We start from the raw sequence: 13,986 nt of genomic DNA, 5'->3' as shown, positions 1-13,986 counted from the left end.
TAAGGCATTTTCAGAACTGCTATATTAGGTTTCGATCTTCTAAGACCATTGGCCTATTTATCTCATGTTAATTGTTTATATAAATACACATTGGGGTATTTGTTTTCCACTATTTGAGGTGTGATTGTACATCATTTTGTATTACTTTGTATTGCTGTCATATTTTATGATTTAGTTCTAAATAATATATGTAAGCTACGTCTCCTCTATGGAGCTTTTAGTATGTTTTTTTTTTTTTTTTTTTTTTTTTTTTTTAGCATGAGTCTGTGTGCCTTTATTTTGTTACCATTAGAGGATGCTGTTTATCCTATGATAATATCAGGAGCATTATTCTGACATGATCTGTCACTAGTCCAGTATTATATGGTCAGTGGTATAGGTATATAGATTACAGATACTGTCCAGAAGCTACATTTTTAACCCTTTTAATCTTTTTCTTTTTTTTATCTTGATAGATGAGGATTATTACCTATTGAGTGGCAAAGGCATCCAATAAGCTCTTTTTTCCCCCTACTAATAGCACAAGATATGTTAGAATAGTGGTTACTACTTAGAGGTATCCAGTGTTGATATGTGAGTTAATGAACTCTGATGTGTACACCCTATCTATGGTACATAGACTATTATTACCAAATAACATTTAGTATTGGGGAAGTGGCACCAATTTATGTCAGCCCTATATAAGCATCGTCCCCCAGGTCTGCTACATGAACCTGACGAATGATTACCCTATTCGAAACGCGTAGTTCATGTAGGGACCTGGAGCTTTTTTGGCTGCACGCGGACACTGCAGCCGCCTTTTACATACTTTATGTCATGTTCCTTTAATATCTCTAGAGAGCAGCAAGGGCTGTCCATCTATTTCACAGGTTACACGTAGACATGAAAATGCACCTGAGGGGGTTGTGTCCCTTTTATTAACGACATATACATACCCATTAATAATGTAACAAGTGGTGCCACCTCACACAGGGACATTTCCCACTGATGGTTACACTTGCCGACCTCTATGGCAGAGATCCTTGTTACACATGCGCTGGCGTTACCTCCCCACAAGCACATTGTCAGGCTGAGGGAGGTGTTCATATGGGAATCTATGGCCAGAGTCCATGAGAGACGCACCCAACTTTATTTTGTATTTGTAACCCTAACTCAGAATGAAAAGCATTTAGCTGAGGGGCACACGGGGCCGTGGGGAGGGGGGGGGGGGGGGCTATGGGACACTGAAAGCTGGAAGTTCACCTCTGGGTTTTGATTTGGGCTTGTTCCGTTTTGGTGGGTGTAGGAGGACGTGTGCAGAGGTATTCAAGGGAGACTTGTTAAGGTGAAATTAAATAAGGCTTTTATTGCGCCTCTTTAACATAAGAAAATCATCCAAACATATTCAAATAAGGGGTCAAACAAAGCTTCATTCCACTTGGGAGTATTTCTAGTGAAACCTATGCAGTCGACAACTCCCTTTTGATTAGCATGTCTCCCAGCCCCAAACATATATCTTGATATGTGCAGATACAAAGTCTTATAAAGGAAAGTCTTATCTGTTTTCTTGTAGTTGGAGGGAAAGTCTTCTCTTTTCCTAGGTTGCTGCCTTTTTCCTCAGGCTATATCAGCATTCAGGTTCAGAAGTGCTTTCGGTAGAGTAATGGTGCTCTAAGTGTTACGTATATGTAGAGAGGAAGGGAGCACACTCTGGGTATATATGCATTCAAATTGTAGTGTACAGGGCCCAAAACCTAAAGGGGGCACTAAAGTACCCTGAAGGCTGGGGTAGGTTGTCCAGAGACACCCCCCCCCCTGCCTCATTGGGTTAGCCCTAGGTGGGTACTCACAGTGTACTTTACTTTGCGCCTCCAGAGTGTCCCTTCCAGCACGTGCAGCTGTATAGGTATGCAGTCCAACAGAAGAAAATGTGCAGTGCACAGCGATCCAGGCAAGAGACAGGTCTGGCAAAAATCTTCTTTAATAGAAAGTCATAAAAACAAGGGGTGCAACCCTTCAACGCGTTTCGTGCATAGCACTTTGTCAAGAAGTGTTTTTACACGATACACAGAGCAATTAAATACCGCTGACTGCCAGATCTCGCGATACTAATGACGTCACAACTCAACTTGGTCCAATGAAAAATCGCATCTACTGCGCATGCGCCCCATGCTGAGGCACGGGAGAATGACTTGCCGTGTATCAGTTCTCACATCATCCCTAGACGCACGCCCACTGGGTAGTGCAACTGAGTTGAGAGATTAACCCTGACGGCGGCTTTCAAACTCCCCTGACATGCCGGTACGCGCATGCGCAGTAGGATAAATCTCTACAGGAAAATCAAAATAAAGGAAATAAAGAGAAAAGTGTTTACACGGGCTAATAGGACCCACTGATCTATATATATATATATACACATGCAAACATATCCAGTAACTAAGGCCTGTTGGCATAAACAATTCATGGACACTTAGTTTAAGATTGTCAAAAACAAACACCATAGCTGAGTTGTGCAATCATGTATTACAGTGAAAAAGGTATATCAATTATAGCAAGCTTAATCGGGCAGTCAGCAACAAAGTTTATAATTCTAAACATAAACAATTTTATTAGCTAACATATACATCACTAGACAATTAAAACACAAATATGCAATATATTCGTACCCCACAGAATAGAATGAATATTTCAATGCTTAAATTTATTTACATGACCTCATTGTCATCAAAAGGGTGCATATTTGTTTTTATACGAATATATTGCATATTTGTGTTTTAATTGTCTAGTGATGTATATGTTAGCAAAAAAAAAAAAAAAGCCCCAACCACAAATTGCATATGAGGCCAAGGTCAGACATGCACTGTCATACAAAAATCAATATTCCAACGTGCTAAGTGCAAAAATATAAATATAAATGTTAAAATGACGATGTGGAAGGCTGTTGGTCACTCGTGGACCTAGTATCAAATCCGTGGCTGTATTTGGCACGTGGACCTGGCACGTGGCCAATATAAACTGCCCTGGCATAAAGCTGTGGCAGAAGCGTCACAAGACCATTGTAATGGATACATAATATGTAGCCTGGGTATGGCTTCTTTTTTCTGTTTTCTTTTTTCTGTTTGCCACATAAGTGACACTGCAGCAATGGGAATAGGGACCATAGTTCAGCTCTATGGCTTCTGCCACACACATACATGTGGAGCCTACACACACCACTTTTGGCTTGGGAGCCACTGTGTGAACTTTAATCCCCCTGCAGTGGCTTCCACTATATTTCCTATTGAGCTACTAAGTACATCTTGTACTGAGTGCTCACATTGAGGTTACCCAAGGTCAGCACTGCATCTGACATCACGCTGTGCAATCAACTTGATTTGCAGCACCTGTTATTTGTGAGTATTCTAGGGGTATATATATGTGTTCACTTCTGTCCTGTAACTGCACCACCTTGACAAAGGTCCCATTCGTGGACCGAAACGTTGGTTTTGTGTTTATTTTTTCAATACACTTGTTTGTTCAATTCTGGAGTGCTGCCTGCTGATTTCGTTTCCAAACGGTATCGTATTGCTTATTCTTCATTATAGGATCTGCAGCCACACCAGTGACTATTATTACGGAGTGCTTTTTGTTCTTTTTCTATGATATATATATACAGGCATACCCCGGTTTAAGTACACTCACTTTAAGTACACTCGCGAGTAAGTACATCTTGCTCAATAGGCAAACGGCAGCTCACGCATGCGCCAGTCAGCACGTCCTGTACAGCAATACCAGCTCCCTATCTGTACCGAAGCTGTGCGCAAGCGGGGAGACTATAGAGCCTGTTACAAATGCGTTATTTACATCAGTTATGTACGTATCTGATGTTTGCAGTACAGTACATGCATCGATAAGTGGGAAAAAGGTAGTGCTTCACTTTAAGTACATTTTCGCTTTATATACATGCTCCGGTCCCATTGCATACGCTAATGTGGGGTATGCCTGTATATATATATTGCGCCCTGTGTACGTTTGGGGCTATGAGTCCTTCTCCCGTGCAGTAATACCTGGTAGGGGCAGGTTTGCCAGGAGTAATCATGGGTTTTCCCCACACACTGCAGTTCAGTGAGTCAGAGAAGGTAGTACTCAGGCCTTGTGTCAATAAGAGGCACAGGGCTGGGTCTCCTGGATCTGTACTTAATGAATTGCACTTCCTGAATTTAGTTAGTGTCTCTACCGTTGAGAGAGACTGGTCTACCCTATCTGGACTGTGCAGGACTCTGCCAGTCTGATGCCCTCCCTTAGGGGAGCGAAGGGAGATCATTCCTTTTATCTTACCAGGAGATAAGAGACTGGTATTTATCAGAGTGAAGCTGAGAGAGATTCTCATGCAGAGGTTCCTCCCTACAAGTCTGGGGTCTGCAAGAGATGGAGGCGCTGTTGTAAGTACAACTCATGTTCAACTCAGAAGCCTGTCCTGATATCCCCTATACCAAGCATGTCAAACTCAAATGCTAACAAGGGCCAAATAAACAAGGTTTAAGTCAAAGTGGGCCGCAAAAAAAAATAAAAAATTAAATTTTCATAGAAACGTAGGTTTATTTCGAAAAGTACATGTGTGTGTGTGTGTGTGTGTGTGTGTGTGTGTGTGTGTGTGTGTGTGTGTGTGTGTGTGTGTGTGTGTGTGTGTGTGTGTGTGTGTGTGTGTGTGTGTGTGTGTGTGTGTGTGTGTGTGTGTCGGATGACATAAAAAAAAAAAAGCCAGATGTGAATGATTCTGAACCCATTAACCAGTGTCAGGATGCCCCCTCTTAACAATTTCCAAAGCAGCAATCCCACCTGGGATCTTACCTGATCCGCAGTCTCTCAAGGTAGTATACTGGAGGGGAGGTGTTCCTTACCTGTCTTCTAATGTCCCCCGTGTGAAACTTGAGAGTCAGATCTGGAAGAAAGCAGAATAGGTTATTTCGGTGTAGGTATAGGGCAGTTAAGATAAAAACGAAGAGAGTGGGTGAGGGTGACAGACAGAGAGAGGGTGACACAGAGAGAGAGAGAGAGAGAGCAGGTGACAGAGGGAGACAGACAGAGAGGGAGACAGACAGAGAGGGAGGCAGACAGAAAGGGAGGCAGACAGACAGGGAGGCAGACAGACAGGGAGGCAGACAGACAGGGAGGCAGACAGACAGGGAGGCAGACAGACAGGGAGGCAGACAGACAGGGAGAGAGAGAGGGAGGGAGAGAGAGAGGGAGGGAGAGTGAGAGAGGGAGGGAGAGTGAGAGAGGGAGGGAGAGAGGGAGGGAGAGAGAGAGAGGGAAGGAGAGTGAGAGGGAGGGAGAGTGAGAGAGGGTGGGAGAGTGAGAGATGGTAGGAGAGTGAGAGAGGGTGGGAGAGAGAGAGGGTGGGAGAGTGAGAGGGTGGGAGAGTGAGAGGGTGGGAGAGAGAGAGGGTGGGAGAGTGAGAGAGGGTGGGAGAGTGGGAGGGTGAGAGAGGGTGGGAGAGGGTGGGTGGGAGAGTGAGAGAGGGTGGGAGAGTGAGAGGGTGGGAGAGAGAGAGAGAGGGTGGGAGAGAGAGAGAGAGGGTGGGAGAGAGAGAGAGAGGGTGGGAGAGAGAGAGGGTGGGAGAGAGAGAGGGTGGGAGAGAGAGAGAGAGGGTGGGAGAGAGAGAGGGTGGGAGAGAGAGAGGGTGGGAGAAAGAGAGGGTGGGAGAGTGAGAGAGGGTGGGAGAGTGAGAGAGAGTGGGAGAGTGAGAGAGAGTGGGAGAGTGAGAGAGAGAGAGTGGGAGAGAGAGAGAGTGGGAGAGAGAGAGAGTGGGAGAGAGAGAGAGTGGGAGAGAGAGAGAGTGGGAGAGAGAGTGGGAGAGAGAGTGGGAGAGTGAGTGGGAGAGAGAGAGAGTGGGAGAGAGAGTGGGAGAGAGAGAGAGGGTGGTTGACTGACTCACCGGGCCCGGGACGTCAACCCCGGCAGACCCCCCTGTTGGCGGCCTTGTCCCTCATTCTCTCTCTACTTCCCCCCCATTTTCTCCCCCCATTTTCTCCCCCCATTTTCTCTCCCTTCCCTCCCCACATTCTCGCAATCCCCTCTTCTCTCCCCACCCATCTCCCTCTCCCCCCCTCCATTCTTCCCTCTCCATTCTCTCCCCCCCCCATTCTCTCTCTGACCTGCACAGACGCACACAGCCACTGACCTACAGACACACACAGACAGACACCCACACAGTCACTGCTGGCCTGCACAGACATACACACACAGCCACTGATACACACACACACTCTCCCCCCCACACACACACTCTCCCCCCCACCACACACACTCTCCCCCCCACCACACGCACTCTCCACCCCACCACACACACACTCTCCCCCCCACCACACACACACTCTCCCCCCCCACCACACACACACTCTCCCCCCCACCACACACACACTCTCCCCCCCATAACACACACACACTCTCCCCCCCACACACAGGGGCAGGGGGTGACGGGGGCAGGGGTTGACAGGGGCAGGGGTTGACAGGGGCAGGGGGTGAGAGGGGGTGACAGAGGCAGGGGGTGACAGGGGGTAACGGGGTGACGGGTTGGCAGGGGGTGACGGGTTGGCAGGGGGAGGGGTTGACAGGGGCAGGGGGTGACAGAGGCAGGGGGTGACAGAGGGTGACGGGGGCAGGGGGTGACAGGGGCAGGGGTCGGGTGGGTGACCCCAGGCTGGCCCCCATGCCCCATCATCATCTTATCCCCCACCCCCTGCCCCCCATCATTATTAGCTGCCCAGGCTGGCCTCCGCGCCCCATCATATTCCCCACCCCATGATCATCTCGCCCCCCCCCCCCCCCCCCGTCTCTCAGACCTCTCTCTCTCAGACCTCTCTCTCTCTCAGACCTCTCTCTCTCTCTCAGACCTCTCTCTCACTCTCTCTGACCTCACTCTCTCTGACCTCACTCTCTCTGACCTCACTCTCTCTGACCTCACTCTCTCTGTCAGACACACGTTTTTCACACCCACCCACAGCCCGTTTTTCACACCCACCCACCCGCAGCCCGTTTTTCACACAGCAGCCCGTTTTTCACAATGCAATGCCGGGCAGGCTGCAGCCCCATTGGATGGGAGCGGTCACGTGACCGCTCCTCCACTTCCCCAAGCGGCAAATTTCAAACCTGCCACTCTCGGGGAAGTCTCTCCTCCTCTGCACGCATCAGCGCGCATGCGGAGGTCAGGCGCTGCCAGGGAGACCCGGCGCCAGCTTCAGAGGTTTTTTTTTTTTTAAATTAAGTAGCAGCCCTGTTTACCGCTGCTGGCGGCCCTGATCGCGGCGCCCCTCTAGCCAAGCCGCAGCGCACGCACACTTTGGGAAACGCTGGGCTGTGGGCCGCGGGCCGCAAAGATATTCGTTCTGGGCCGCATGCGGCCCGCGGGCCGCAAGTTTGACATGCCTGCCCTATACCATCGAGGGAGACTCTAGCCCCCTGGGGGAAATGAGGGTTACATACATATATAGATAGATAGATAGAACACAGCAAACAGCAGGCACTCCACTAGAAAATAATGTAGGTACTAATCCCATAAGGTAATAATAGGAAATACGATACCGTTGTTTAGACAAAATCACAGAGGCAGCACTCAATTGTTAGGTCAAAAAAGAATATATTGTGAAACAAAGACACAGAACCAATGTTTCGGTCCGCCAGAGTGACCTTTGTCAACCTTGCACCACCTTGACAAAGGTCCCTCTGGCGGACCGTGTGACTTCGTCTAAACAACGGTATCGTATTTTGTATATATATGTGTATATATATGTGTATATATATATATATATATATGTGTATATATGTGTATATATATGTATATATATTTACAGTGGTCGACAAATCACCAAAAAATCTACTCGCCACACAAAAAAATCTACTCGCCACCTAGTACCAAACGTGTGCTGCTTGGGCTAATAGGAGCTCGCCACGATGTTAAATCCACTCGCCCGGGGCGAGCAAATGTATAGGTTTGTCGAACACTATATATATATATATAAAGTGCTGTATGCTGGGTGATAATGGGGAAAGGCGGGGTTGCAGACCTGCCTAAGACATGCAGATGAGCATACAGCTATATTTGCATATTTGCTTTCCTGTGGAGGGTTTTTGTCATTTTTTTTACTCACCATAACTTAACTCAGTATTATGGTTTAGCCTATCCCATAGCCTCTCTTGCATTCCCAGTAAAATCAACCCCACACTGATGAGACCCATCAAGGTCGAAACAGCTGTCTGTGGGTGGTTTTCTGGGTATGCACCTTAACCCTGGCTGTGCTCAAAGCTGTGACAATGCAGCAAGCTTAAGCCTATAGGGAACCATGTTAAAAATGGTTATTGAGGCAAAAAGTGACACTGTGTGCTCATTTGCATGTCATTTCCCAGAATCCCTTGCTGCAGTGTAAGTGCTGTATGCTGGGTGATAATGGGGAAAGGCGGGGTTGCAGACCTGCCTAAGACATGCAGATGAGCATACAGCTATATTTGTATATATATATACATATACATACATACATACATACAAGGGAAAGAAAGTTAGAAGTGGCGCCAAATGATGACCAAAAACTGACCAAATATGTCGTGAAGGGCTAGTAAACCATATACAAAGTAGGAGTAAATAAAAATAAAAATTGTAGCAACTATAAAATACTAATAATTCATAATAAAAAATATATAAAAAAATACACAAAAAACATAAAAAATATAATAAAAAATAGAAGATACAAAAACCAGTCCCAGAACACTGTGCTTCAGAATCTTTGCAGCCCGTTTAAGGGGAACACCACTCTCTTGAAGATATCTAAAGGAGAAAAAAAACAAAAAACAGGCGCACTCATAGTGTAGTAAAGTTAACAATTTTATATATGGGACTGGATAAAATATGAACTGTTCACTCACAAACGGAGAATAATTAATCGCATGTATGAGATAAATACTCAATCGCCAACATGTGAAGTAGGAACTCGACTGCAACTCCGGATGGAAAGCCGTTTACGTCGCTGTATAGGGGGAATCCGTGGTAATAAATCTTCGTCTGAATTGACCCCTCTGTCCTAGCTTGGTCTGCGCTACGTAGGCCGTCGCCTCACTTCCCTGCTCCTGTTCAGTGAGGAGGCGGCCTGAGGAAGGTCCTGCCAGGACCGAAACGTTGGGTTTATAGTGTGCTGTTTTGTCACTGCTAATACATGTCTTTTTGCTATATCTGAGTGTTGCTGCTTTTGTGCCTTCTCATATGGGAAGACAGGATATATATATATATATTGTGACAGAAACCAGGGGATGGTAATAAATTCCGTATATAGGGCTCCCAGGATACTAAACAGTTTCTATCCTGTTTGGCCTGGGAGTGCAGCCTTATAATACATACACTCCATCCCACAGTTTGGCAAGCGCTGGAACTGAGGGATGAGAGATCCAGACCAGAGTTTGTCTGCTGCCTGATTTCTGTCACCTGTCATGCTAATTAGGAATCAGGTATGTAAGACTGTTTTCCTGTTTCTCTGGTCTCTCCACAAGAGCCAGGAGGCTGGAAGGCTGCTGAACTACAGAGGGGAGAAGCCTCTTCCCCAAACAGGTTCAATCTTTCTGTTCATTTGTATAAGACTGCAAAAGTACCTTGTTTTGTTGTTGGGAGTGGAAAAGCCACTTCCAACCCTGAGTCAGGGATATCTAAGTTAAGTTATCGCTCAGATGAGCAGCTTTTGTTTTGATCTGTTTTCTGTTGTATGCACTGTGGCAGTCTCAGTGCCTGGGACTGAATAAACCAGGCATAGCCTGTTTAAAGGAACAGTACGTGACGCCTCATCATTTAACCTACCCTAAAAGACCGTGTTCTAAACAGTCCCGGACAAACGACGGAGCCCCGGAGTAAGCCGTTTGTCACATGGTGGAGAATGCGGGCAATTTGAGCACTAGGGGGTCTGCGGGTTGAAGAACTTTGAAAAAAAAAAAAAAAAAAAAAGTTTTTTCATCCTCTGCAAACAAGATGGAAGACGTGGTGGGTGCGCTGGTACGCAATGTCGCTGCCCAGAAAGACGTGAATGAAACCCAGCAACAGCTGTTAATAGCCCAGCAAGAAACTAATGCAAACCAGCAGCAGACGAATGCAGCCCAGCAACAGCTGCTAATAGCCCAGCAAGAGATTAATGCCAACCAGCAACAGGCGAATGCCAACCAGCAACAGGCGAATGCAAACCAGCAACAGACGAATGAAGCCCTGCAAAACGCGAATGCAAACCAGCAAGAGACAAACCGCTTGCTGAGAGAGGAGCAACAGCGGTTCGCTCAGGGCTTACAGCAGGAACTCGAGATCCTGAGGGGGACTATCAGTAACCTTCCACTGGCAGTGGCAGCCCCAGTTCCGAAAATGACCAGGGCAAGCCACTACCTTCAGAAGATGGGACCCTCGGATGATGTGGAAGCCTATCTTCTCACGTTTGAACGCACGGCACAGAGAGAGGGATGGCCAGAAGCTGAGTGGGCTGGTCTAATCGCACCCTTCCTAAGCGGCGAACCCCAGAAGGCTTACTTTGATCTAGAGCCAGCCGAAGCTAACGTCTATGCAAAATTGAAGTTCGAGATCCTCGCCCGCCTCGGCGTAACCACGGCTGTTCGCGCCCAAAGGTTTCACGCATGGTCCTTCACGATGGATAAGGCCACCCGAAGCCAGATGTATGACCTCATCCACCTCGCCCGGAAGTGGCTACAACCCGAGATCAACTCAGCCAGCCACATCGTGGAACGGTTGGTCATGGACCAGTTCTTGAGGAAACTTCCCTCTGCCTTACGCCGTTGGGTCAGTCGGAGTGACCCCCACAATGCGGATGAGCTTGTGGCCCTCGTAGAAAGGTACAATGCAGCAGAAGGGCACCCGCAACCCACAGTCGTGGAGCAACCCCACTACCCGAGGTTCCAGGACTCTTCCAGAGACGGTAAAAGGGTACCGGGGTTAAGGGGCGCTGAAGAGCGGCGACCACCTTCACGCAGCACCAGCAACAGTGGTTCGCACACTAAGGGCAATAGCCAACATGGGGAGCCGGGAAAAGGCTCTAAGTGGGACACAGACTATGTACCTAAATGTGTAAATTGTCATGAGAGGGGCCACACAGCAAAAATCTGCCCACTAAATGATGAGCCCATGCAATGCAACAGCGTGGAACCTTATTCGCTGTTGTCCCAATGTATGGGCCCTAGCCCAGAGGACCCCTTGAATAACCATCTGTGGGCATTTGTAAAGGTTAATGGTAAGAGGGTTCGGGCACTTCTTGACTCTGGGAGCATGGTCACACTAGTGTCCGAATACCTCTTGCCCATTAAGAAGAAACAGGTAAACAGTTCACAAAGAGTGGCAATTTGTTGTATACATGGGGATAATCATGAATATTCCACTGTTGATGTTTTTTTTGAAACAGAGTTTGGTTCTTTAGATTTCAAGGTGGGTATTGTACCCAAACTGGCACATGATGTGTTAATAGGGACCGACTTTCCCCATTTTCTAAAAATGTGGTCCCCCGCTCAGAATAGCGCCCAGAGTTCAATAGCGGACCATAACGAAGTATTAGAAGAAACAAATCCTTTCCCTTTTTCAGAAATGGAGGTTGACGAGGGCCCAAATAAGAAGGGGGAAAAGGAGGAGTGCTGTAAAATTCCCTTCCCCATCACTACTTTGGTAGGGAATACCCCAAATCAAGATGTTGAGCAGACACTTACCACCCCAGAACCGGATAAGACCCTCGCTGACCTAGAGGTCAGTCCTGGGAGTTTTAAGAAGGCCCAGTGGGAGGACCCCACATTAGCGGTAGCAAGGGGAAATATACGGGACCAGAATAGTACTCCTGGCCAACCAGATAGGTCACTTGCTTACCCCTACTTCGAGGTAGAGAACGACCTAGTATATCGGGTTGATAAAAGGAAATCAGTTACAACTAAACAATTGTTGGTACCACGGACATTCCGTAACGTAGTATTACACCTCGCACATAGTCATCCATTGGGGGGACACCTAGGGGTGGAAAAGACAAAAGAAAAGGTTCTCCGAAGCTTCTATTGGCCTGGGGTTCTGGCAGAAATTACGAATTATTGTTCCTCATGCCCAGAATGTCAGATCACCGCCCCGTTCAAGGCGTACCGCAGCCCATTGGTACCCCTTCCCATAATAGAGGTACCATTTGACCGGATTGCTATGGATCTAGTAGGACCCCTAATAAAGTCTGCTAGGGGACATCAGCATATATTGGTAATATTAGATTATGCCACCCGATATCCGGAGGCAGTTCCCCTACGTAGCACGTCTGCTAAAAACATAGCAAAAGAGTTAGTAGTTCTGTTTTCCCGGGTCGGGATTCCTAAAGAGATTCTATCTGACCAGGGAACACCATTTATGTCCCAAGTAACAAAAGAGCTATGTAATCTCCTAAAAATCAAGCATCTCAGAACCTCAGTCTATCATCCACAAACAGATGGTTTAGTGGAAAGGTTCAATAAAACCTTAAAGAGCATGTTACGGCGGGCGGTTGATAAAGATGGGAAAAACTGGGATTGTTTGTTACCGTACCTGTTATTTGCCATTAGGGAAGTTCCCCAATCATCCACAGGCTTCTCCCCGTTTGAACTATTGTATGGCCGACACCCAAGGGGCTTACTGGATATAGCCAAAGAGACTTGGGAACACGAGGTTACCCCTTACAGAAGTGTAATAGAGCATGTTGCCCAGATGCAGGACCGCATTGCTGCAGTCCTACCCATAGTGAGGGAACACATGGAGAAAGCTCAAGAAGCACAGAGGAATACGTATAATAAGGGTGCTAGGGTCAGAATTTTTTTTCCAGGTGATAGGGTACTAGTTCTGGTTCCCACCGTGGAGAGTAAATTCCTTGCTAAATGGCATGGGCCATATGAGGTCTTGGAAAGAGTGGGAGAAGTAAATTATAAGGTAAGACAGCCAGGTAGGAGGAAACCTGAGCAAATTTACCATATAAACCTACTCAAGCCCTGGAAAGATAGAGAAGTCTTGTTAACCCTAGTACCCCCAGGTCCGTCAGAGAATCAAGAAACTGACCCAGAGGTTAGCATAGCTGAAACCCTGTCTGTTCATCAGAAACGAGAGGTTCAGAATTTAGTGAGAAGAAACAAAGAAATCTTCTCTATACGGCCAGGTAGAACTAGCGTAATTGAACATGACCTAGTCTCTGAACCGGGGGTCCGAGTTAACCTTAAACCGTACCGAATCCCAGAGGCCAAAAGAAAGGCTATAAGTTTAGAGGTTAAAAAAATGCTAAAACTAGGTGTAATTGAGGAATCCCAAAGTGGGTGGAACAGCCCTATAGTCTTAGTCCCAAAGCCAGATGGTACAACAAGGTTTTGTAATGACTACCGGAAACTAAACGCGGTGTCAAAATTTGATACTTATCCTATGCCCAGGGTAGATGAACTTGTAGAGAGACTGGGCAAAGCCCGATATCTCACAACCCTAGACCTAACAAAAGGGTACTGGCAGGTTCCCCTCACAGAAAGGGCAAAAGAAAAGACAGCCTTCTCAACCCCAGACGGCCTCTTTCAGTATAAGGTGTTGCCTTTTGGCTTACATGGAGCTCCCGCCACATTCCAAAGAATGATGGATAAAATTTTAAAACCACATGCTCGGTATGCTGCCGCCTACCTGGATGATGTGGTAATCCATAGTGAAGATTGGCAATCCCACCTTCCAAAGGTCCAAGCTGTGCTTGACGCAGTCCGGTCTGCTGGACTAACTGCTAACCCCGCTAAATGCACTATTGGTCTGGAGGAGGCCAAGTATCTGGGATATTCTATTGGCAGAGGTTTACTCAAACCCCAAACACTCAAAGTGGAGGCGATACAAAATTGGCCAAGGCCAGTTACAAAAAAACAAGTAAGGACCTTTTTGGGGTTAATTGGGTACTATAGAAGGTTTATTCCCAATTTTGCAACTAAGGCAACCCCACTAACTGACCTCACAAAAGCAAGAGGACCACTAATGGTAAAGTGGTC

At 47.0% G+C, this 13,986-nt stretch overlaps 1 protein-coding gene across 4 annotated transcripts in view; it reads left to right on the top strand.

Annotated features, from left to right (window-relative positions):
* The window catches only part of LOC142466770 (uncharacterized), a 616,011-nt gene that overhangs the window by 322,246 nt on the left and 279,779 nt on the right, over nt 1-13,986 (top strand). The gene's annotated exons all lie outside the window — the stretch shown is intronic.

This window comes from Ascaphus truei, chromosome 15 (genome assembly GCF_040206685.1).
Source record: "Ascaphus truei isolate aAscTru1 chromosome 15, aAscTru1.hap1, whole genome shotgun sequence".
NCBI classification, from domain to species: Eukaryota; Metazoa; Chordata; class Amphibia; order Anura; family Ascaphidae; genus Ascaphus; species Ascaphus truei.
Note: the sequence above shows the minus strand (reverse complement) of the source record. Positions and strands in the feature narration are given on the sequence as shown.